Genomic DNA, 26,799 nt, shown 5'->3' on the forward strand with positions numbered 1-26,799 from the left:
ACATGAACTACAATTTGTTTTCCTACTAAGAGACAGTTAATTTTGTTCTAAGAATATCTTGCATATGTCTTCAGATACCTTAAGATAGATATCTAGGAATGGAAATGCTAGCTTGTATAAGTTTTCTATTGTTGTGTAACAAAGTACCACAAACTTAGTTATTTAAAACCATACAAATTTTTTGGAGTTCCTTGGTAGCATTGTGGTTAAGGGTCTGGTGTTGTCATTGCTGTGACTCAGGTTTGTTCCCTGGCCTGGGAACTTCCCTATTCAGTGGGTATGGTCAAAAGAATATAAACTTTTTATCTTTTAATTTTAGAAGTCAGAAGTCTGAAATGAGTCTCAAGTAAAAATCAAGGTTTTGACAGGATTCATTCCTGTTAGTGGTGAGACTTTAGGGGAAAACCTATTTTCTTACGTTTTCCATCTTGCAGAGGCAGCCCACATGCCTTTGCTTATGGCTCTGTTTTATTTTTAAAGTCAGAAACTGAATCTCTCTGAACTCTGCTTCTGTCATCACATCTCCTCTGATTCTCCTTCTCCTCTCTTTCACCTACAATGATATTTATGATTGTTTTTAAATTTAATTTTCATTTTATATTGCAGTACAGTTGATTTATAATGTTGTGTTACTGTCAGGTGTAGCAAAGTGATTCAGTTATATATATACAACTGTGTATATATATACACACACACACTCATTCTTTTCCAGATTCTTTTCTCATATAAATTATTCAAGAATACTGAGTAGAGTTCCTATGCTATAAGTAAGTCCTTGTTTGTTATCTATTTTATATAATAATAGTGTCTATATGTTAATCCAAAACTCCTTAAATTATCCCTTTCACACTGCATTTCCCCTTTGGTAATTATAAGTTTGCTTTTGGAGTCTGTAAGTCTGTTTGTTTTGTAAATATGTTCATTTGTATAATTATTTAAAGATTTTATATATGTGACATCATATATTTGTCTTTCTCTATCTGACATACTTCACTTAGTGTGTAATCTCTAGGTCCGTCCATGTTGCTGCAAGTGGCATTATTTCATTCTTTTTTATGGCTAATATTCCATCGTATATATGTATCACATCTTTATCCATTCTTCTGTCAATGGCATTTAAGTGGCTTCCATGTCTTGGCTATTGTAAATAGTGCTTCAGTGAACATTAAGGTGCATGTATCTTTTCAAATTATGGCTTTATCTGGATAGATGCTCAGGAATGGGATTGCTGGATCATATGGTAGTTCTATTTTTAGTTTCTTAAGGAAACTCCATCCTATTTTCCATACTAGTTGTACCAATTTACATTCCTACAGACAGTGTAGAAAGGTTCTCTTTTCTTCCATGTTCTCTAGCATTTATTGTGTGTCAACATTTTAATGATAGTCATTCTGACCAGTGTGTGGTGATACCTCATTGTAGTTTCGATTTGCCTTTCTCTAATAGTTAGCAAAACTGAACATCTTTTAATATGCTATTTGGCCATCTGTATGTCTTCTTTGGAGAAATGTCTATTTAGACCTGCTCATTTTTTGATTGAGGGTTTTTTTTTTATATTGAGCTGCATGTAGTGTTTGTATATTTTGGAGATTAATCCCTTGTCAGCCAGTGTATTTACAAAGATTTTCTCCCATTCTGTGGGTTGTCTTTTCATTTTGTTTATGGTTACCTTTTCAATGAAAAAACTTTTAAGTTTAATTAGGTTCCATTTGCTTATTTTTGTTTTTATTTCCATTAATCTAAGAAGTGGATCCAAAAATATATTGTTGCGATTTATGTCAAAGGGTGTTATGCCTATGTTTTCCTACAGAGTTTTATAGTATCTGGACTTACATTTAGGTCTTTAAACCATTTTTAGTTTACTTTTGTGTATGATGTTTGACAATGTTCTGATTTCATTCTTTTACATGTCCAGTTTTCCCAGCACCACTTATTGAAAAGACTCTTTTCTTCATTTTATATTCTTGCCCTCTTTGTCAAAGATTAATTGATTGTAGGTTCATGGGTTTATTTCTGGTCTTTCTATCCTGTTCCAGTGATCTATATTTCTGTTTTTGTGCCAGAACCATACTGTTTTGATGACTATAGCTTTGTAGTATAGTCTTAAGTCAGGAAGCCTGATTTCTCCAGCTCCTTTTCTCCTTTTTTGCTGATAAATTTGTCATGAGCAAGTAGTCAATTTTATCAACTTTTTCCTGCATCTATAGAAATAATCATTTCATGTGTAAAGATAAATAAATGCCGTTGAGTGAAATAAATGCCCTTGATCATGACATATCATTCTTTTTATATCTCAGTCATCAATTTTCCAATATTTTGAGTTATTTTTGCATATATCCTTATAAGGAATATTGATTTTAATTTTCTTTTTTATTAATGTCAATGTCAGTCAACAGTGTCAATGCTCCATAAAATGAACTGGGAACTTTTTCCTTCCTGAAGGAATTTGTCTTACACTGATATTATTTCTTCCTTAAATATTTGGGAGAACTCATTAACAAAACATCTTTACCTGGAATTTCTCTGTGGGGAGATTTTTAATTATATGTTTTAATTTCTTTAACACATATGGCACTGCTCAATTTTAGTGTTAGTTTAGGTAGTTGTACTTTTCAAAGTATTTGTTTATTTCATTTAAATTATTGACTTTATTGATATATACTTGTTTATAAATCACCTTATTATCCTTTTTAATATCTACACAATCTGTAGTGATGATGTCTCCTATTTCATTTTTGAGATTAATAATTTTATATTTTCTCTATTCCTTGTAGTTAGGTATCTTTTACTAAGGGTTTATTTTTACATTGTTTATATTAATTAATTCATATCACACTTTTTAACAAACCAACTTTTGGCTTTGTCAATTTTCTCTATCTCATAATTCTCTAAAGTCAATTATTTCTGCTTTATATTTGTTATTTCCTTCTAGTTTCAAGTTTAGTGTTATTTCTCTAGTTTAAGATGGGAATTTATATCATTGAATTTCTTTATTCTAGCCTAATATATACATTAAGACTACATTTTTTCATAAATACTTTTATTTATAATCTTCATATTTTAATGTTTTTTACTTTTATTATTATCCAGAGCAAAATATTTTTTCTTTCATTGTTATTTCTTCTCTCAATCACAGATTATTTTTAGTGTGTTGTTTGAATTCAAGACATTTGTGCATTTTACTACTTATCTTTTCTAAGTTATTTCTAAATTTATTTCAATGGATTTCATAGAACATACTCAAATATTTCAATTTTTGAAATTTGTTTAGATATACATCTCATTTGGTTATGACTGTTATAAGTTCTGTTGTAAATGTGGACATTAGGATAATGTTTGTTGATTAGAAGCTAATATATCTCTTTTCTTTAGATGTTTTTCTATTTTTATTGTTTTATTTGGTTTTTAGTAATTTTCCTGTGAAGTTTTTAAGTATAACTCTCTTTGTAATTGTCCCTTCATAAGTTTCCCTGACTTTTTTGAATTTGTGGATTGATTTCTGTAATTTGTTTTGGGAAACTCTCAACCATTATTGTCATAAATACTACTTCTCCTTCATTTTCTTTTTCTTCTTTTTCTTTCTTTTTTTTTTGGTTGCACTCATGATGTATGGATGGAAGTTTCTGGGCCAGGGATCAAATCTGAGCCACAGCCATGACCTATGTCACAGCTGCAGCAATGAAGGATCCTTAACCCACTGCATTGGGCCAAGGATTGAATCCATGCAGCCATAGACAATGCCCAATCCTTAATCCATTGCATCACAGCAGAAACTCCTCTTCTGTTCCATTTTCTTTCTTTTTTTTATTTTTAATTAATTAATTAATTTATTTTTACACAATGAATTTATCACATCTGTAGTTGTATAATGATCATCACAATCCAATTTCACAGGATTTCCATTCCACAAGCCAAGCACATCCCCCCACCCCCAAACTGTCTCCTCCAGAGACCATAAGTTTTTCAATGTCTGTGAGTCAGCATCTGTTCCATTTTCTTCTGGATTCCAGTTCTGTAAGTGTGAAGTCATTTGTCCCTATTATACATGTCTTCTAAACTCTGTTCTGTTTTTTAATATTGTTGTCTCTCAATTGGATGTTTTCTCTCTACCTATATTTAGATGAGCTTGGAATAGCTTATTATACAGAAAGTAAGAAAGTGCTCAAAAATTTTTCAAGCATGTCAGAAGAATACTAATAGGTACCAGTGGCCAAGTATAAGACAATTTGAGCAACAAAATAAGTAATGATAGTGATGTATTATAACTCATAACATAAGATAATATCTATGAGTTCATACAGATATACATAAATAGCTAAATCAATAAATAAATGATGAAATAGATAACTGCTCCAGGTAGTAAAATTCCAGTTAATTAGTGAAGAAGGAATGATTGCAGTAGAAATAAAATTCCCATTTGGCAGATAACCCAATAATAAGTTTTGTAAGTAAAAATCATCAATGGCTGCTGAAATTCAGAGGTGAAAGTCTGATGAGAATCAGGATGTTTGCATGGTCTTAGAATATTTCTGCATATGATACTTATTAATTACAAAGGGAAAATAATGACTTTACAGTGGAGAAACCTGGCAGACACTTCTCTGATCAAGCAAAGTTTACATCACCAGTAATAAGGCATATTGACGTCATGTACCTACTGATATTGTGCACAGTAAAGGATGCAAAACAACTTTCAAAGATGTTTTTGCCAAAAAAGTATTATCTCAATCCAATCATGAGGAAATATTAGGCAAACATAAAGTGGGAAAATTTTACAGAACAATTAGCCAATATACTTTGAAAGTGTCAGGTCATAAAAGACAACAACAGCAAAATACTGAAAAACTACTCCTGATTAAAAGAAATTAAGGAGAAATGAAAAATAAATGCAATGTGGGATCCTAAATCAGGAAAAGAAAATTAGTGGGACAGTTAATGAAATTTAAATAAGGTCTGAGGTTGGTAATATTACTTCAATGTTAATTTTTTGATTTAGAAAATTATACAGTGAATATATGAGATAAAATGGTTACATGGAGGAAAGAGAAATTAAGAGTAGATGATAAAACTTTGATACACCATTTTAACAATTTTTTCTAAGTGTTTAGTATTGTAAAATAAAGTGATTTTAAAAATTAAGTACTTCTACTTAAAATATCTAAATCATGATGGAAACAAGACTTGCTTCTCTTGTAAATTGGACTTCTTGATTTCCAGTCAATGTGCACTGTTTTAGCATGACTTATGGTTTTGGATGTAATATCAATGTGGGTGAAAAATTGTTAAGACTCTTGTTGGTATTATTTTCTTCCAATATAAGTCAGTTTTTTGGCAGGTACACATAGCACCAATGGATCTGTCAGTTCCTATACAGAAATGGTCAATAAAAGGGTTAGATTGTATATCTTTTAAGTTTTTTTTGGGGGGGTGGGGTGGGGAAAAACCACAGGTACTCAACTCTGCTATTGTAGCATGAGAGCAGCCATAGACAATATATAAGCAATGGATTGTGTAGCTATGAGCCAATAAACTTTATTTATATAAACAGGAATAGTTTGCAGATCTTGCTATAGAGGATTTTTAATAGCTTGTGTGTTCTAATTTTGTCTTATTTCTAGTGTATGCCCATCTGAAATCCCAGTAAAAAGTTGAAAAGTGTTGCCAAGATCACTGACTGGGATTTGAGCTCAAAACTGTCCCTGCAGCTGCTGAAATCTCTCTTTACTTCTTTAGCCTCTCAGTTAATGCTTTCTTTTTTTTTTTTTTAATTTTAAAAAAAAGTTTTATTAAAGTATAGTTGATTTACAATGTTGTGATAATTTCTGCTGTGCAACAAAGTGATTCAGTTGTACATGTACACACATCCATTCTTTTTCAGATACTTTTCCTACATAGATTATCAGAGAATATTGGGTAGAGTTCCCTGTGCTGTACAGTAGGTCCCCATTGGCCAATCATTCCATATACCTAGTTTGCATAGTCAGTTTTTGCAGGATTGGCCCTGACAAACCTTGAGTCAGCCAGCAATTTCAAGACATTTGTACGTAGATTTTAGATCTCCCTCCCCTGATTCTCTCCTTTCCATGGTTTTCTCCCCACTTATTTCAAGTCTTTCTGGCAGCCCCAAATTCCTGGTCTTTTCAGTGCAGTAAGATGCCTCCCTGGTCTACAGAGAACTGGAAAGTGACCTCAGAGGAAAGACCAGGGAAATATGGAACACACCTAGTAAATTTGCCTTCTTTCTTTCTTTTCTTTTTCTTTTTTTTTTTTTCTTTTTGGTTTCTTTGTCTTTTTTAAGGCCCCACCCATGGCATAAGAGAGGTTCCCAGGCTAGGTGTCTAATGGGAGCTGTAGCTGCCAGCCCACGCCACAGCCAGAGCCACAGCAACGCCAAATCTGAGCTGCGTCTGTGAGCTACACCACAGCTCATGGCAATGCCACATCTTTAACTCACTGAGTGAGGCCAGGGATCAAAGCCACCACCTCATGGTTCCTAGTCAGATTTGTTTCCACTGTGCCATGGTGGGAACTCCAACTTGCCTTCTTTCAAGAACTACATTTCCTACAGTTTCTGCCTACATTGGATGTTCTCTAATGCTTTCAAAGAATTGAGGGTTTTGTTTATTGTAGTTTGTTATTCTTTTTTTCCTTATTTTGTTTCAACTTTTATAATTTTTATATGTAAACAATGAATTTAATTTATAAGCTACTACACTATGATGAGCACTGAGACTCTTGATTAATTATTTTCTATATGTTGTTTTATGCTTTTTGTTTACCATTTTTCCCTTTCTTTTCCTGCATTATATTGGATTGAGTTTTGTCTTTTAATCTCTTTTTATTTCCCTTTTCTTTGCAAGTTGATCTTTTGTTTTCTATTTGTGTGTATGTGTGTGTGATTGCCACTAAGTTTTTCATCCTTAAATTTTCAGAGTACAAATTTAATCAATATATTCAAAAGGAAGGGAGTTAATTCATCAAGGGGCTGTTTACAAAAATGAGGGCGGTTATGGGGTTCATATTAGACAGTGAAAGAACTGGGTCAAGCAGCAGTGGAAATGTCACTATTTCTAGTCTCAAAAAAAAGGGGGGGAAATTGATAGGAACATGGAAGCATTGAATCTCTCTTTCCTTGAGTCCAGCAGTGACCTTACTGAAAGATCTACACAGTTTTAAAGAATTCACAGGAAGAGAATAAGGGAAATATATATACTTGACCATCTTTTCCCCCTCCCTCTGATCTTCTGCTAGGATTCCCAGTTGGGTGAATTATGAAGGATTCCCTTCTGGCTTAGGATCATGATTCTCTAATACATTAGCTCAGCTTTCCAGGGCATAAGGTAAGTGGGGATGTGTGAAGACTATATGTAGTGGGGTAAACAGATGATACCATCATGACCCCTGCTCAGCACAATTATATCTTAAATGCTTCGGTACTAATTACCCTCCTCTTGGCAGCTAGATTATTTGTTTTTTAATTATTTTAGTTTTAGCTTTATTTTATTCCCCCAAATTATCATTATTATTACTATTCTCTTATAATAGTCATTTCTTATTTAGGTTTACCCATAAGTTTATCATTTTTTGTTACTAATGTTTCTTGAATCACACACCTTGCTGAATTTACATTTCTTCTTTCTGAATTAGATGGTATAGTAGTAGTTCTTTTGGCCAGGGTTTGAGTGCATTCCTCTTCACCTTTATATGAAAATATCTTTATGTCACCCTTTCTCTTAAATAATGGTTTAGCTAGGTGTTCCAGGCTGACAATTATTTTCTCTCGGCTCAAAAAAAAAAAATGATTCTATTATTATTTGGCTTCTATCATTGTAGAAGCCAACTAAGAAATCTGTTTCTTTAATTTACACTCATTTGAAAATGATCCTTTTACCATAATTGCATTTACCATTTTCTCTTTGTCATTCATGTTCAGAAATTTTAATAAAATGGATATGGACTTATTTTTGTCCATTCTATATAACTCATTGTACTTCTTACAGAAGAGTTTTTTTTTTCATCAATTCTTGAAAATTCTCAGTCAGTATCACTACTGCTTAACTCATAGGCTCCTTTTCCCTCAAAACCATTTCTTACCTTTCTTGATTTTATTCTGTGTCTTAGAATGGCTTATTCCTACAAGCTATTTTTCTCAATTCCTTAGTTTATATCTTTAATAATTTTAACATGGTTATACTGTCATCTACAAAACAGATTTCTGTTGACTATAGTTCTTGGTCATCTGAATTTCATGTCTTAGAATCTGTCAATTCATGCTCAAGTTGACTGAGCCCTTATGTGTGTATAATTAAGAATGAAGCTTATATCAGAGCAACCTGGGCTGAGAGATTGCCCCACTTAAGAGGTTTTTTTGTTTCATGTTTGGAAGTATGAATAGATAAAACAATGTCTCTTGGAAGATAAATAGCTCCTGGAGGCCGATGGTGGGTTCTTAGAGGTACTTATACTATTTCCTCTACTTTCATGTATATTTTAAATATTTAAATAATATTAAGATAGGGTAATTTAGTCAGCTAGTTCACTTCTTGCTACTGTCATAGAAATGAATTTTGATCTACTAGGTAGTTTTTGCCTATATATAGACCAATGAGTCACATTCTTACGCTAAGATATGGCATGGTAATAAGAACTTTTTATGCCTTGCTTCACCTATTTTTTCATTAATAAGTATTCCTTAATTGTATCATGCTAAGTGTGGATAATATCAGCACAGTTCCTTCCCTTGTAAAGCTTATCATTTAGAGATGCCATTAGATTATCATCATTAAAGATTATATACCAGGAACAGAGGAAGAAAGCTGGAATTTAAAATAGCAAGGGAAGCTAAGCTATCTATTGAAAGGAAATATTAATTGAAGGACCATTATGTTTCAAATGCTGTGTAAGATGCTCTCACTAAGATAAGTGATGTAGAAATATGAATGTCTTGCGGGCATTACTAAGGAAAGTCAATTCAAGCAATGAGCTAGAATAATTCAAATTTAATCAAGAGACAACATCCATATGGTGTCCTTTTGGGTTGCCACAATACCATAAGCACTCTGCTAGGGCCTTTCTGTCATCTTGTCTAGTCCCCAAAAGACACTGCAAAGTGGGTGTTTTTAAAATGAGAAAACTGTAACTGCAAGAAATAACTGTCCAAGTTTATAGAGCTATGAAGTGTATGAGCTAGGATGGGAATTCAGGTATATGAGCCTCTAAATCATGTTCTTTCCACTACATCATACTGCCTCCCAAGTAGACAAGTGCCTTCTCCATGGAAATAAGGTATCCTTAACTGCCCAGATATTTTAACATTGTGAATTAAAAGCCTGCTGGATTTAGGTCCTGAGAAGCATTTAGCTCATTATAATCATGTCTTTTTTCTTCAAATATTTTTCTATTTTTTTTTTTATTACTTTCCTTGATCCCATGTGAAGGAACTTTGGGAAGTGTCATCCTGGAGTGTCAACATCATAGCTAAATGTTAGGTTCTAAATTTTATGATGTAAATATTTGTGAAGAGAGTGCCACATCACCAGAGTAACCATCCAGTTCTTGTTCTGGTTTTGGAATCTTGGGCTCTGAAGGCAGAGGAAGAAAGTAGAACAAATTTCCGATGTTTGATGACAGCTTATATGATTTTGCCCCCTTAAATTTCCATGGGCTTACTTTCCCAACCAGAAGATAGTCAGTAACAACATTGCGATAACCAACACCAGCTTCTCATAACTTGCATCTGTAATTACAACTTTCTTCTTGTCAGATGACCACTTTTAAGCTTGTCTTGCTTTAATCCTATAATTGACCACCTTTGAAGACTAAGGAATAGCCCATCACTGTTTTCCCAGCAGAAAATAAGAAAAATAATCACATAGTTGAATGAAAAATCAAAACCCCTAACAGTTTAAATCTTTCTCCAAGCAGGAGGAGATTTCTGGAAAAGAAATAAAACACCAAATATTTTTTCCAGAAACTCTCACTTCATTATCCTTGTAAAAGAGTTTAAATTGCGGAATTACCTCCTTCTGTGGTGTGTCTTTTTAATTCTGTCTGTAATGTTATATAGAAATGCTCAGTGTCCAAAGCTTGGAATTTATTAAAAAGTAGTTGAAAACAATGCAAATCCCAGCCAATTACCAAAAAATAGAGAAGTAAAAAAAATTCTCGTTCTGACCTAGTTCAACCCTATAACCATTTCAAAAAATCTCAAAAAGATACAATTTCAATAAGAGCATATTACGATGAAGTTTCCATCAATTTTTCTTATCTGACACATAGAATTTCTTGAGGCTGTCAGACACACAGAATAGACTCCATTTGCATATTTGTATTATTTCTAATTAGAAAAAATAAGAATTTTATATATATATATATATATATATTTTGTATTCATTGGGGCTGCATTAAAATCATTACCTAAGATATATTCAAAATACATATAAGAGATCCATCTATTTTAGACAATGATTTTAGGACAGCTTCAACATAGGGATTATGTACTGATTTTATACATTGCCAGAAAATTTTATATAAGCTTCCAGGATAGTATGACCCATAGCTGAATAGCTGTCATGAAAATAAATATGGCAGTAAAATTATTTTCATTTAGAGAATGTGCACATTTTATGAGTTTGCTGCACTTTTTCACATTTTGAGGGAAATTCTCTCCTGGTTTTGGTGCTTCTTTGACACCATTTTTAAAATATTATATTAAGCTGATTAAGATGATTCAGTGCTGCAGGTGTTACCCTTGTACAGTGAACTGTTAATAACATAATCAGTCACACTTACAAAGTGATTTAGCATCTGGTTCAAAACTCCCTCTTCTAGAGGGCCTGGTAGGTGCTAGAGAATGTTTCAGGGGAAAAATAAGCAATATTACTAATGGTATGCACCGCAGTTGTCATCAAATGTTTATTGTTTCCATTTCCACTTCACTTTGCTTAACTGCCAAAGGTCCTTGTGAAAGGTCAGTGCCGAAGGTGATAATAAGACATCGCAAGTCCATAGGCCCCTTTAGATCACGGGGTGTTATTTTTGAGCATTAATTAGCAAAGTCATAAGAATAGTCAGGAAGATGGGGAGTGGGCATAGATGTGAAACACACTTCAGAGCGAGAGTCAAGGCAACAGTTTACAACAGGAAGCAAAGAAGATTGTGTCTAATTAGAACCTCAGGGGTAATTTCAAAAGGCCTGGTGTAATTACCTGAGCGGGAAGGTAGCCAGATAGAGGGTAACACCCCTAGTCAGGAGAAAAGTTCTATTTATATTCACAAACTCATTCAACTATAATTTCTAAGTGCCCATGAAGGAAAATAAGATTTCTACCTTTCAAAATGTTGTGTTAAGTATATTTTAAGGTTCTGTGAGCCACAATTTTTACTGGAACTTTACGTCATTAAACAACAAATGATGTGTTAATTCAATATTAAATTTAGTCCCTTTTTGAGTTAAAGGTACAAACTGAAATCTCTATTCTAAAGGGTTCTTGCATTAAAACCTAATTTAAAATATCTACAAAGTCATCACACTGATCATGTTTTAATCAGAGCTTAAGTTAAAAAAGTGGTTTTCAGATTCAATTTTTTTTTTTCTAAACAAACCAAAAGACTTAGAATGTAGGAAAATATGATACCAACCATTTGGCAGATTTACTTTAAAATTTACAAATATGCCATTTTCCATTAATTCATGACAAAAGTAAAATATACTTGAAGAGAAAATTAATGTGAGATCAGTGATTCATTTCAACATTGAATACCATTATGGTCTAGGTAACATAAATGCACATTTTTTTTTTCTGAGAGACATGCATGTACAATCTTCCTCAATTGTGCTTACAGGAGAGAAAAGCTTGCTTTGAAATTTAATTGTGCAATGCTGACAGGCAATAAAATGTTGAATCTCTTAATATTTAACATATAAAGTATTTTTAAATTATTCTAGGCAATTGGTTTCTATGCTAAAACTAAAGACAGCAAATAATTAACATTTCACCATGCTGTGCAATGTAGTTGCTTGATGCTTTTATATTCAAGTTAGGAGTGATAGAGCCTTCTGCTTTTATGGACTCTTGAGATCCCTAATGTGGTGTGGCCAACTGTGATGTGAGTTTTACTGCTTTGTCTTATCAGTGATTTTAACTTGACACTAGGTCAAGGCCATAGGGCCACACTGTTCTCTTTGGAGAACAGAGACATTTGCTTTGTTTACTAGTTTGTGATTATTGTGTGAGACAGCTTTACTACAGGAACTGTTATTGCCCCTAGTCATTGGAAAGCCTACCTAATCAGCAAGTTAAACGTAAGTGGCCCTGGAGAATGAAGACCACTGAGGATCAGGAGACCTGCAGCCACAAGTACATCCTGCTGACCAGCAGCAGGCATTTGAGCCCTGCCACAAGGGCTAGTGTCATGTTGGGAACTCAGAGAAGAAAGGATGACAAGGGAAGTGAGATTAGTTATGGTGAGAACATGTCTCGAAATGTTAGAAGTAAGACATAAGGGAGTCAGGGGTATGTTCTCTCCTACCATGTCTTGGACTTTGACACTCAAGAAAGTGACATTCCCAGCAAGGACTTTTGTCTTTGGAACTCTTTCTTTTGACTGAAGTCTCTTTCCCTGCCTCAGAGGAGGCTCACTCCCTGCAGAGAGATGAAAAGGAGCAGAGTTTGAAAATTTCATTTCCAAGCAGACCCAAATTCCAAAGTCTAAGTCATTTCAGTAACAGAAGAAATAGATCCTTGATTCTGTAAGTGTTCAGCTCCCTGTCTTTCTGCTCAGGTGTGGGCCTCACTGTGACTCACCTTCTAGGAAGCTCCCACCCTTGGCTTCTCAGTTGTCATAGAAAAGAACATGGGGTAGGCAAGCATAGGAAGAAACCTAAGAAGAAACAGTCAAAATGTTGGTGAGTGGTCATCTCAGGGTTTCATGAAATCAACTCTTGCATCCATAGTTAGGCAAAATTTAAATTGATCTTTCTTACTCTGACAGGGTTTAGAATCAATGAGAATAAAAAAAAATGAACATTCCTCTTTTCTACATGCTAAGTCACTTCTTGAAACTGATACCTTTGGCTTACTGTTTCTGATTCTAATTACCCTTTCTCTTAACTATTATTAAAGCTTATATTGATCAGCCATTGAGTTATGTAATAGCATTTCACTAAAATCAGAGTCTCTAGGAAAGAGTAGAAGTATTTACTGGAAATCTAATTTGGCTAAAAGCTAAGCATCTGGCAAGTTCCTGACTTCCTTAGCTTAAGATTTCTAGACCCAAAAGGCAGAGAAAGTATAATCATCTGAATATTTAGATCCTCTTTGTATTAGGTGGGGATAATGTGTCTATGTAGTCCTTAGGAACTTGATAATTAGGGGAGGGAAAGACTGAGCATGTTAAATGGGCACTCTAAGACATTAGGAGGGTGGGGTTGAAAAAGTCAAAACAAACACACAATAAACACAAAAAAGGGCTACTTCCATGGCCTAAAAATATCTCAAAAATAAAACTGGCTGATAATAGCAGAATGATGTCAAGACTTCAATCCTAATTATTTTTTCACAGCAGATTATAATGAGGAAGGAAAGTAGAGGCATGTAAAGCAGAACGATTTTTCTGCTAAGTCCAGGGTAGAAGAATTATGTGGGAAAGGGAACCAGGAAGGCTTCTAACCAGGAAGACTTTAGAAATGGAATCAACCTTTAAGAAAGTGTCAGAAGGTGTTCTCATTATGGTTCAGCAGGTTAAGAACCCTAGAGTGTTCATGGGGATGCCACGATGTTCATAGCCCACTCAGTGGGTTGAGGATCCAGCATTGCTGCAAGCTGTGGTGTAGCTTGCAGATGCAGCTAAGATCTGGTGTTGCTGTGGCTGTGGTGTAAGCCAGCAGCTGCAGGTCTGATTCGAGCCCTAGCCTGAGAACCTTTATATGCCATGAGAGCAGCAAAGGGGAAAAAAGAAATGTCAGGCTAGATTCTGGCATGTGCTAAATCATGGGAAAATTGGGGGGGGGGTGCATAGAAGAATGTTTTTAAAGCAATAGAATTATTTTCAGATTATAGAACAAGCTTTATAGGACAAAGCTATTTTATTTTGCATCATAAGTATAGAGTGCCATCATTTTTTTTTAAGTTGTGGAAATCGAAATCCAGGAAACAAAGATATAAGCAACAGCACACAGCTAATAAGTGAAGAACCCAGGCTATACACCAGTTCTTCTTTTCTTTTCTTTATTTTTTAATTTGAAATATAATTGATGTAGAGTTCCCATCGTAGCTCATCCTAAACAAATCTGACTAGCATCCATGAGGATGCAGGTTTGATCCCTTGCCTCACGCAGTGGGTTAAGGATCCAGCGTTGCTGTGAGCTTAGGTGTAGGGTGAAGACTCAGCTTGGATCCTGCATTGCTGTGGCTGTGGTGTAGGCCAGCAGCTACAGCTCAGATTCGATCTCTAGCCTGGGAAACTCCATATGCCATGGCTGCAGTCCTAAAAAGAAAAAAAAAAAAAAAAGACCAAAAAAAGAAAATGAAATAGATTTGATGTATGATATCATATAAGTTACAGATGTAAAATATAGTGATTCACAATTTATACTATATTTACAGTTATAAAATATTAGCTATATTCCCTGTGTGGTACAATATAATAGTTATTGTAGTTATAGTTATAACTTATAGTTATAACTTACTATAGTTACTTACTATATAATATTATGTGCCTCTTAATCCCCTACCCCTGTATTTCTCCTCCCTCTTCCACTCTTCCCACTGGTAACCACTAGTTTGTTCTCTGTATCTATGAGTCTGCTTCTTTTTTGATATATTCACTAGTTTGTTGTATGGCAAAACATGGACATAATACTCTTTGACATAAATTGTAGCAATATTTTTGGATCTATATCCTAAATCAAAAGAAATAAAAGCAAAAATATGCAATTAGGAAATAATTAAAAGCTTTTGTACAGCAAGGGAAACCATGGACAAAAATAAAAGACAACCTACTGAATGGGAAAAAATATTCATAAATGATATGGCTGATGAGTAAATATCCAACGTATGTATAACATTTCATACAACTAAACATCAAAAACAAACAACCCAATTAAAAAAATGGGCAGAATACCTGAAAAGACATTTTTCTAAAGAGGGCATGCACATGGCCAACAGACATAAAAAGATGCTCAACATCACTAATCAATGAGGAAATGCAAAGCCAAAACACATTCAGGAGTTCCTTTGTGGCTCACAGGATCTGGCATTGTCACTGCTATGGCTCTGTTTATAGCTGTGGCACAGGTTTGACCCTTGGCTGGGGAACTTCCACATGCCAGGAGCACAGCTGAAGAGACAAAACAAAATAAAACAAAACCGCAGTCAGAATGGCTAGCATCAAAAAGAAAACAAATGCCAAACTTTGGTGAGGATTTGGAGAAAAGGGAGCCTCTTACACTGTTGGTGGGAATGTAAATTGGTGCAGCCACTATAGAAAATGGAATGGAGACTTCTCGAAAACCTGAAAATAGAACTACCATATGACTGAAGAATTCCACTCCTGGGTATATTATCTGAAAAAAAAAAAAAAACCCAAAACATTAATTTGAAAAGATGGTATACTACTTAGTCATAAAAAAGGATAAAAATTTTGCCATTTGCAACAACATGGATGGACTTAGAAGGTATTATGCTAAGTGAAATAAGTCATAGACAGACAAATACTGTATCACTTATATGTGGAATCTAAAACATTCAACAACTAGTCAATATAACCAGCTTTTTTGAATGTGCATCCTACGCCCTCCTCAGTAAAATACTGAACATCTCACAGGTGACCCGCAATCTATAAGGGACTCTTCTTAGGTCTATTAACCAACTACACAAGTTCTGGCTCCCAGATCTTGGTGGTGCACGGGAGAATCAAGGACTGTTTAAGGAAGGCAAGCACCACCCCCTCTAGCTAATCATTGTAATCCAGTGATACTGGCCCAGTGGTGCAAGAACTCCTAATTTTTTATGTGAAAACTACAATTTCAGTATGCAAAATCCCCCAATTCTTTTTGTTTTACATTTTAAAAATGTCTTTATTTTGGGAGTTTGTGCTGTGGCACAGTGCATTAAGGATATGGTATTATCTCTGTGATGCGACATTGCCGCAGCTATGGCATAGGTTGCAGCTACAGCTTGGATTTGATCCCTGGCTCTGGAACTTTAATATGCCACAGATGTGGCCAAAAAAAAAAAAATCCTCCCAGAACTTGTCTATTTGGTTAATAGACCTAAGAAGAGCCCATTATATATTGCAGGTCACCTGTGAGATGTTCACTGTCTTACTGAGGAGGACATAGGATGCACATTCAAAAAAGCTGGTTATATTGACTAGTTGTATGTTTTAGATACCAAAAAAAAAAAAAAGAAAAACCCATCAAAAAATGGGCAGACAGTCATCAAAACAGTGTGGTACTGGTATCAAAACAGACAGACAGACCAATGGAACAGAATAGAGAATCCGGAAATAAACCCTGACACCTATGGTCAATTAATCTTTGACAAGGGAGGCAAGAACATAAAATGGGAAAAGGAAAGTCTATTCAGCAAGCATTGCTGGGAAACCTGGACAGCTGCATGCAAAGCAATGAAACTAGAACACACCCTCACACCATGCACCAAAATAAACTCCAAATGGCTGAAAGACTTAAATATACGACAGGACACCATCAAACTCCTAGAAGAAAACATAGGCAAAACACTCTCTGACATCAACATCATGAATATTTTCTCAGGTCAGTCTCCCAAAGCAATAGAAATTAGAGCAAAAATAAACCCATGGGACCTCATCAAACTGAAAAGCTTTTGCACAGCAAAGGAAACCCAAAAGAAAACAAAAAGACAACTTACAGAATGGGAGAAAATAGTTTCAAATGATGCAACTGACAAGGGCTTAATCTCTAGAATATATAAGCAACTTATACAACTCAACAGCAAAAAAACCAATCAATCAATGGAAAAATGGGCAAAAGACCTGAATAGACATTTCTCCAAAGAAGATATACAGATGGCCAACAAACACATGAAAAAATGCTCAACATCGCTGATTATAAGAGAAATGCAAATCAAAACTACCATGAGATACCACCTCACACCAGTCAGAATGGCCATCATTAATAAATCCACAAATAACAAGTGCTGGAGGGGCTGTGGAGAAAAGGGAACCCTCCTGCACTGTTGGTGGGAATGTAAACTGGTACAGCCACTATGGAGAACAGTTTGGAGATACCTTAGAAATCTATACATAGACCTTCCATATGACCCTGCAATCCTACTCTTGGGCATCTATCCGGACAAAGCTCTACTTAAAAGAGACACATGCACCCGCATGTTCATTGCAGCCCTATTCACAATAGCCAGGACATGGAAACAATCCAAATGTCCATCGACAGATGATTGGATTCGGAAGATGTGGTATATATACACGATGGAATACTACTCAGCCATAAAAAAGGATGACATCATGCCATTTGCAGCAACATGGATGGAACTAGAGACTCTCATACTGAGTGAAATGAGCCAGAAAGACAAAGACAAATACCATATGATACCACTTATAACTGGAATCTAATATCCAGCACAAATGAACATCTCCTCAGAAAAGAAAATCATGGACTTGGAGAAGAGACTTGTGGTTGCCTGATGGGAGGGGGAGGGAGTGGGAGGGATCGGGAGCTTGGGCTTATCAGTCACAACCTAGAATAGATATACAAGGAGATCCCGCTGAATAGCATTGAGAACTATGTCTAGATACTCATGTTGCAACAGAAGAAAGGGTGGGGGCAAAACTGTAATTGTAATGTATACATGTAAGGATAACCTGACCCCCTTGCTGTACAGTGGGAAAATAAAATTAAAAAAAAAAAATGGGCAGAAGATCTAAACAGACAATTCTCCAAAGAAGACATACGGATGGACAAAAAACATATGAAAAAATGTTCAGCATCATTCATTATTATAGAAATGCAAATCAAAACCACTGTGAGGTACAATCTTACACCAGCCAGAACAGCCATCATCAAAAACTCTACAAACAATAACTGCTGGAGAGGGTGTGGAGGAAAAGGAACCCTAGTACACTGTTGGTGGGAATGTAAATGGGTGCAACCACTGTGGAAAGCAGTATGGAGATTCCTCAGAAAACTAAAAATAGAACTACCATTTGATCCAGCAATCCCACTCCTGGTCATCTATCCAGAGAAAACCATGACTCGAAAAGACACATGGACTCCAATGTTGATTGCAGCACTCTTTGCAATAGCCAGGACATGGAAACAATCTAAACGTCCATCAATAGAGGAGTAGATCAAGAAGATGTGGTATGTATACACAATGGAATATTACTCAGCCATTAAGAGGAATGAAATACCAGCATTTTTAGCAACATGGATGGACCAAGAGATTATCATGCTAAGTGAAGTCAGTCAGACAATGAGACACCAACATCAAACGCTATCACTGACAATGTGGAATCTGAAAAAAGGGCACAATTAACTTCTTTTCAGAACAGATACTGACTCACAGACTTTTAAAAACTTATGGATTCCAAAGGAGACAGTTTGGGGGGTGGGGGGAAGCACTGGGGGTGTGGGATGGAAATCCTATAAAATTGGATTGTGATGATCATTGTACAACTATAAATGTAACAAATTCATTGAGTAATAAATTAAAAAAAGAAAATAGCTTTTTTAGCAGATTTTTCTCTTCATACTCAGCTTAATATCATGTAAAAAATTCTTGACTCCTCTTTTCCTAATATACTTTGGCCATACAACCTGGAGAACACTGTATTCATTTATGGGTTACATTTGACGCAAAGAGAGGTTACACACCTCACTCAGAAGAGAGAACAGAATTAAGATTTGAAAGCACATTATCTGTGCAAGTTTTGAAACATGAGTTAACTGTTAAGAAATTACATTACCCAGGCCACTAGTATAAACAAGTTAAATGGAATAGGAGCAGAAAAATATTTCTATACTACTAGGGGAAATATCAGTTTAAGCCTGATAGTGAAGGAAACTAGCAGCCTGCCTCAGGATATGCAACACAATGGGGAAAAAGGGGGGATGGTGGTGCGCTGGAGAAGCGAGGACTGTTTAAGGAAGGCAAGCACCACCCCCTCTAGCTAATCATTGTAATCCAGTGATACTGGCCCAGTGGTGCAAGAACTCCTAATTTTTTTATGTGAAAACTACAATTTCAGTATCTATGCAAAATCACCCAATTCTTTTTGTTTTATATCTAAAAAAGTCTTTATTTTGGGAGTTTGTGCTGTGGCACAGTGGGTTAAGGATATGGTGTTGTCTCTGTGGTGGTACCAGTTTGATGCCACATTGCCACAGCTATGGCATAGGTTGCAGCTACAGCTTGGATTTGATCCCTGGCTCTGGAACTTTCATATGCCACAGATGTGGCCAAAAAAAAAAAAAAAAAATCCTTTGTTTTTACTCTTATACTCACTGGAAAATTTGACCTAGCATAGAATTCTAGGTTAAATAAAGTAAGAAGGCAAGCTATAGACTAGGAGAAAATATTTGCAATACATACCTGAAAAAGCCAGGTACTTTTTAAAGACTTCTAAAAATCAAGAAGAAAAAAAACCAACCCAATTTTTTAAAATGAACCTACACCTGAATAGGAACTTCCCAAAAGGAAATAACCAAATGGCTAAGAAGTATGTGAGTTATTCAGTATCAATACTCATTAGGGAAAATCAAATTAAACTCACAATGAGGTATGGCAGTGCACTGATCAAAATGGCTTAAGGTGAAAAAATTGATAATACCAAGTATTGGCAAAGATGTAGCAAAACTAGAACTTCAGAATACACAGTTTATGAGAGGGTAAAACTCTTTGAGATACTGAATAACAGTTTCTAATAAATCAAACACACATGTACCTATGATAACCCAGCAATTCCACTTCTGGGTATACACTTGGAAGAAGAGGTCAAACAATTCACAAAACTTGTACAAGAATGTTTGTAGTACTATATTCATAATAGCCTCAAGCTAGCAATAATCAAAATTCCTACAAAAAGGAGAATGTATAAACAAACCATACATAATAATACAGTGGAATATTTCTCATCAATAGGAAAGAATGAACTACTACTACACCCAACAACTTGGATGAATATTAAAACATATCAATCCAAATAAGCCATACCCCCCACACATATATATATATTATATATATATTATCTGGTCTAACATTTAGGTCTTTAGTCCATTTTTATTTATTTTTGTATATGGTGTTAAAAGTATTCTAATTTCATTCTTTTATGCATAGCTTTCCAGTTTTCCCAGCACCACCTATTGAAGAGACTGCCTTTTCTCCCTTGTATATTCTCGACTCCATTGTATATTCTTAACTCCTTTCAGTAATGACAATATGTCATGGGTTTACATCTGAACTTTTTATCCTGTTCCACTGATCTATATGCCTGTTTTTGTCCCAGTGCCATTCTGTTTTGATGATCATAGCTTTGTAGTATAGTCTTAAGTCAGGGAACCTGAATGTTCCCAGCTCAGTTTTTCTTTCTCAAAAGTGCTATAGCTATTCAGGGTCTTCTGTGTTTCCATACAAATTTTAATTTTTTTTCTAGTTCTGAAAATCACCCAGTTCTTATGTATTGGCCCAGTTAACAAAACACACTGCCAACAACAACAAAAATCACTGTGTGAAATGAATCAGCTATCTCCAAACTTGATCAAGCCCATATGCCAACATTTTGCTACCTCTGAAGTAAAGAACTTAGGGATGTTTTTTTTGAACAAGAGAGAATTCTAATAGCCACCTCCATTTTTTAAAAGAGATATTAAGTGAAAGAAGGAATTAGTTATTATTTCTAGATGCAGAATGAAGATTAACATTTAAGGGAAGTATCTAAGCCAGAACCTTCTAAAAGAGATGTCTGAAGATGTTCCCCAAAGGCATTACTTTAGTGAACTGCTGTTACTACTGCTACTGAAAGGGATAATAAAATTCTAATGATAATCAGGAAAGATCTATGAAACCACAAGAATGTTGTCTTCTGCATGCCCAAATCATGATGGACCTTCTTAAATAAGTATAGACCTTGTACCACTAAAATTCAAAAGAATTTGTAATTTAGCTGAAGAAGGATAAGAGAAAAATAAATAAAATGATCAAGGAAATGGTGCTACTCCTTTCTAAGAACAAATATAAAAGATTAAGTACTTTAGTCTGTAAATATAAATAGAGGGAACATAATTAATAATCAGCACTTAATATGCTAACATGAAGTCTGCTTTTCTTAAGAAGTTATAATGCTTCCCAATGCTCTGACTTATTTTCCTGGGTTGGCCGTCCCCTCTGACCACCATGGACTTTCACAACATTTGAGGAATTTGTAATTCCATGGAAAACACTTGGGGAGCCCTGCCAGAGATCATAATCTCAGAATATTTGAAGTAAAATAACTCAGAGATCGTCTAGTCCAATTTTTCATTTTCTGATGAAAGCCTCTGTAGAATTGATATTTGTCTATTTTCTAGGTAGAGGCAATGACACTAGAATGCACAGATTTAACCCTACATAATTACTTTACGCCATATTTCCTTAGTCTTTAATCAGCAATGAGGAGGCCAGCTGAAGGTCAACTTCAGTCAACATTGAAGTAGGAGGCCACTTCTTGAGACTAAGAGAGAGAGAAATAAAGAGAAGTATAAGATAGCAAAAGCAGCAAGAACACTGTGAACTGTATTCATACTTAACAGATCCTGCTTGTCCCCCCCAGTACACCTATCACCACAGATCTATTCTAGAGCTGGCTTCTTGTCCAGGCCCCTGACATCAGATATAATGTAAGTAAATAATAGCACCCCTGAGCTCAGGCAGATGTAAAAATTGTTAAATAGAAAACTTTGTAATATTCATATTTCTGCTCAGTGGGAGATCAATTTACAAATTAGATGCTAAGCAGGAAGTGATTATTCTTATTAAATGATGTGTAAGTGCTTTTCCTTTTAGCATTTGCCATGACCAAAGCCTCTGACCTCAGAGGAAAAAATATGTAGTCCAGAAGAAAAGCAGTTATAGAATGTGAAGGTAGGAAAAGGTATGGCTATACAATCACACAGATGTTTTCATCAGCAAATCCAACAATTACATAGCTTTTGTCAAAAGATGTTGGCAGTAGGGAAGCGGAGGTATTTGTTCATTCATTAAATATTTATTGAGCTGCTACTATGTGCCAGACACTCTAGGCGTGTTAGAGCTACTACAGTGGATAAAGCAGATATAGTTTCTGCTCTCATGGAGTTTTCATTCCTTTTGAGAGTGAAGAGAGAGCCATATACAAATAGAAAACTAAATAATATGAATTCTAATAATAACTGTTAGAGAAAAAATAAAGAAGGAAGGAAAAAAATATGCACTTTCAGAGATGATATTTAATCAGAGATTTCAACAACACAAGAGTGCCAATGAACAAATAAATGGAGAAAGAATTTCTGGGGAGAGAAAACAGTGATTACAAAGGTGTGTTCTAGAAAGAGCAAGAAGATGAGATAGTAAGCAAAGGCAAGCGTACCAACTCTTAAAACTTATAGCTGATGATTAAAAAGGCTATATTTTCAACAAAGGTATTTTTAAAAACCCCAAAGTTAAAAAAAGTACTAACCTCAAAGAAAGACTTGAAACACCAAGTTAGAGCAAATTGTGGAAAAACAAGATTCATGGAGCAAAGATAAGAAATGCCAGAATTAAAACTAGTTATTCACCATTAATCCTTGCAGATTATTAATGGTTTCTGTATGTGGCAAGAACTGTAAGTTGTTATCATATGTATATGCTTATTTTGCTACAATGTATAGAATTTTAATACAGAGTGTGAGTATAATAATTATTGACAAATACTTAATCTTAACAAAATTCAAGGTAAAGAATTCCCTAGATAGTTTTATGTAGAGAGTCCTAAAATCCCACACTCACTGTTTCATTGCCTACTTTCATATGCCATTGGAGTGTAGATTGATATAAATATCCTGGCAAGCTATTAGGCCTTAGTGTATAAAGAGCCTTGAAAAAGTTTATGCCATTAGACACAATAATTCCACTTCTAGGAATCCATCCTAAGGAAATAAACAAAAACAGACAAAGATTTATGGGCAGGGATAGTCACAATAGCTCTATTTATAATAGTGAAAAATTAGAAACAGCCTGGATGTCCAACAACAGAAATTACTGTACATCCATATGACGGCATATTTTGCAATCATTGTAAACTGTGATTCTAAAGATTTTTAAATAAGAACAGTCTAATGAGAAAAAGTAAAAAGAGAAACCCATTGAAAAGTTATATATACAAGATATGCAAAAGATGTATATGTCCATACATATGATAGAGAAAGGACAGAGAATTTACACCAAACAGCTTAGCAATGGATAATTTTTATTTCCATTGTGATGCTTTTTTTCCCCAAATTTTCTACAACGAGATCCTGTCATTTCTATAGATGGAAAAAAAAAGTTTTTTTAAAAAAATGTAAAGATTTGGCTATCCTTGGAAAGTTCTCCTTTCATGGAGGTGAGCTGATTACTTCTTTTTAAGTCTGCAACTTTTCTACAGAAGATGTCATCCTGACACATTTGTAGCCATTGTCTGGGTCCAGAAGTTGTACTTGTCTTGAGGCTAAGAGTTTAGATTTTAAAATCTAAAAATGCTTAGGTCCCAGCCAGTTTTCCACAGTTTATCCCACTCTGTTTCTAAGAGATGCTCTTTGAGACAAAAATTTCCTTGGAAAAATAAATTTAGGAGTCTATGTAGTTTATTCTCCTCTTAAAAGCCACAATGCTTGTTCAGATTTTAGAGTTTCCAAGATGTTCTCTAATATAGGAAACTGACCAAATTTATTTACTGAGCATACACCAAACTTGTTTTTTCCTCACATTTTCTTTTAACATTTTTCAGAACTAGAGTTCTATAAAAAATTCTCTATGAACTATAGGAGTAGATATTTTTGAGGTAGACAAATGCTTAAAGGACCATTTTAGAGAATGGAGTATTTGGAGGAAATGTTGGAGAATTATTAAGGCTAAAGCCTTTCAAGTGGATAGTAAAAGTACAGATACACCTGAGGGTTCCCATTTTGCTTCTATTAGAAACTTAATTTTTAGCAGAATCAAACCATTTTTATTTGATATTTAGTTATAGATCCTCTTCCTCTATGTGCCTAAATACAGTGAAAGAGCAGCATAGTAATAATTTAACATTTGTCAACAGAATGAGTGAATTTAAAAATATGTTAGTCTCTAGAATTCCCTCATGGCTCAGCAGGTTAAGGATCTGGTATTTTCACTGCTGTGGTTCTGATTACAGCTGTGGTGTGGGTTCAATTCCCTGGCCCAGGAAATTCTGCATGCCGCGGTGTGGCCAAAAAAAAAAAAAAAAAGAAAAAAAGAAAAAGAAAAGGTAATTCTCATCCATCACTTTGAATATAGCAGGATGAACATACGCTGTTTCATTTTTTTTTATGATTTTTTCACTGGAAAGTAGTCTTCCACCACAACCATTGTGCCTTCAGAAAGCAGAATGTTGTTAATTTCATTTTCAAGTAAAAACCAAGGAGGTTAAGTGCTCAAGGTCACACAGCTATGCTTAGTCTTCATCCAAGATTTCTTGGCTCCTTGCTTCTGGAAAGGAAGAGGTGAAGGTGGCTGTCTGAGGTGACATGTCTGGGAGAATAGCCAGACACCAGCCCCTGGAAAACATCTCATTTTCATTCACCCTGACAGTCACCAAGTCAGCCACTGAAGATGCAGAATTCAAACCCAGTTCTCCAACACTCCCTTCTGTTCTGCTGTCCTTGTAACTGGTATTTCAAAAATGTTCTGGTTTTAAAATCAAGATTTATTATTCTGCCATAAATAAAACAAAACAAAAACAAAAAGGTGCAATCTCAGTGTGAAGTTAAGCACAGCCAGGACTTTCCCTCCCCATTTGGAGGTTACAACTCTCTCTCTTTCTTGGATCAGAGACACACGGGGGCAGGAAACACAGCTCTCAGGACACTCAGACCCTTCTTTTTTGGCAGCTAACAGCTTCTAACCAGAAATCTCCCTCCTGCCTTCTTCATCAGAATGCCTCAATGGTTTTTAAAACAGTATTGACCTAAAACAAATAGACTGCCAGTTATTGCTCCAGCAAAAATGGCTTTAGTAAGGATCAACGAAGAATTCCAACTGAGGATCTGCAACCGTGGTCAGCCTTGGGCAACATTTCCCAACAGTAAGGAGAGGAGAACACATTTAAAGAGGGAAAAGAGGAAGTTGGGAGGGTTCTCATAAGCAAAGAATTCATTGGAGGAACTGAGAGTTGGAAGAATAGTGGCTTTTCATTGGCTACATTGCAACAGTCTCTCATTGGCTGGGTTCTTGCCAGGCAAGAAGAGAAAGTCTATTTAATGTTGGGCTCTATTATCCAGTAGGGTATGAAAGCTCCCTCTTCTGGCCTCCTGACTCTATTTTTATTGAGGGTTTTTAAAATTAATTTTTACAGTGATTTTAGACTCTACAAAAAATGGGAAGAGCCACTGTCTTCAGGCTGCTTTTGCCTTCAAACCTTCCAAAAATTCCTAAGGTAGAAAACATAAAAGTTCAAATACTACTTAAAATTGGGGAGAGGAAAAATATAAGAAGAATATGCAAAAAAAATTGTAATAATAATAGCAGTGGCAATAACCATTACAGCTACCCTTGAGTGCCTTTTGTCACTCACTTTGATAAATACTTTTTTCACTCTTTTGTGTAATCCTACCTTATGAGGTAGATCTTACAGATGACAAAAATGATGCTTAAAGGAGTAATAAATATCTAGTTCTACCCAAGTCACATAACTAGTGAAATGGCAGTGCCAGAAGCTCACCTACCTCCTTCCTCCTAAGCCCCCATACATATTATCTGCATTACTCACTCTAACGAATTCAGAACAGGACCCTCTCCTGAAAAGTCAGGATGGCAGTATGCTTTGTATCAGTAAAATTGGTTAGTTCTTAAATTAGTGACATCAGTGGAGTCAGACATCAGAGGTCTAGTACATGGGTAGGCCTGTTAACTTTTCTCCTCTCGTCAAGACTGGGTCTCTGACCTCAGCCAGTTGGCCTCCATATAAAATGTGCTCTTAAGAGATTAGATGACAACCCTGGATGGCTTTGTGAAATCCATCAAAACTACACAGAAAAAGGTACCTAAGGTGAAAGTTCTGCTATTGTTGTTCAGTGCCATCAACTTTGCACTGAGAAAGACAGGGTTATATAAAACCTTGAAGTTAAGTCTATCCCTAAGGAACTCTATGGTCTGAGCTCAAAGCTCTGTTGATGATATGGCCTTAGTACAACAGTTTGGCAAATAAGGATATTTTAGTTTTAGCATAAGATTAAAGGGTTTAAAAGTTTTAGTACAAGATTAAAGAGTTTAAAAGGTCCATATGAGGTGTCTTGGAATCCAAATGAGGCAAAGAAGAAACGAAAATTTTCTTTTTATAGAGATAAAAAATTAATTGGTAATTGCTTGAAAAGTACACTTGTTTTAAAAATGTAAAAAACAAAAACAAAAACAAAAAAGAAAGGCTTACCTAATATTACATGAGAATGTAACTGACACTATATAATACATAATATTTCTTCTAAAACTTTTTAAAATGTTATACTCGATTGTAAGAATCTCTATACAAAAATGATGGAAGCAAGGTAGCTTAATATTGTAAACACTTTGCAACTTTTATAACTTG

At 35.0% G+C, this 26,799-nt stretch overlaps 1 long non-coding RNA gene across 1 annotated transcript in view; it reads left to right on the forward strand.

Annotated features, from left to right (window-relative positions):
- Nucleotides 1–26,799, forward strand: part of LOC106509172 (uncharacterized) — a 470,845-nt gene that overhangs the window by 153,943 nt on the left and 290,103 nt on the right. The window lies entirely within an intron of this gene.

The sequence above is a fragment of the Sus scrofa genome, chromosome 1 (genome assembly GCF_054392235.1).
Source record: "Sus scrofa isolate SSC_HxYL_T2T_F1_AM1 chromosome 1, Sscrofa_HxYL_maternal_Yorkshire_Landrace_v2.0, whole genome shotgun sequence".
In the NCBI taxonomy this organism is placed as follows: domain Eukaryota; kingdom Metazoa; phylum Chordata; class Mammalia; order Artiodactyla; family Suidae; genus Sus; species Sus scrofa.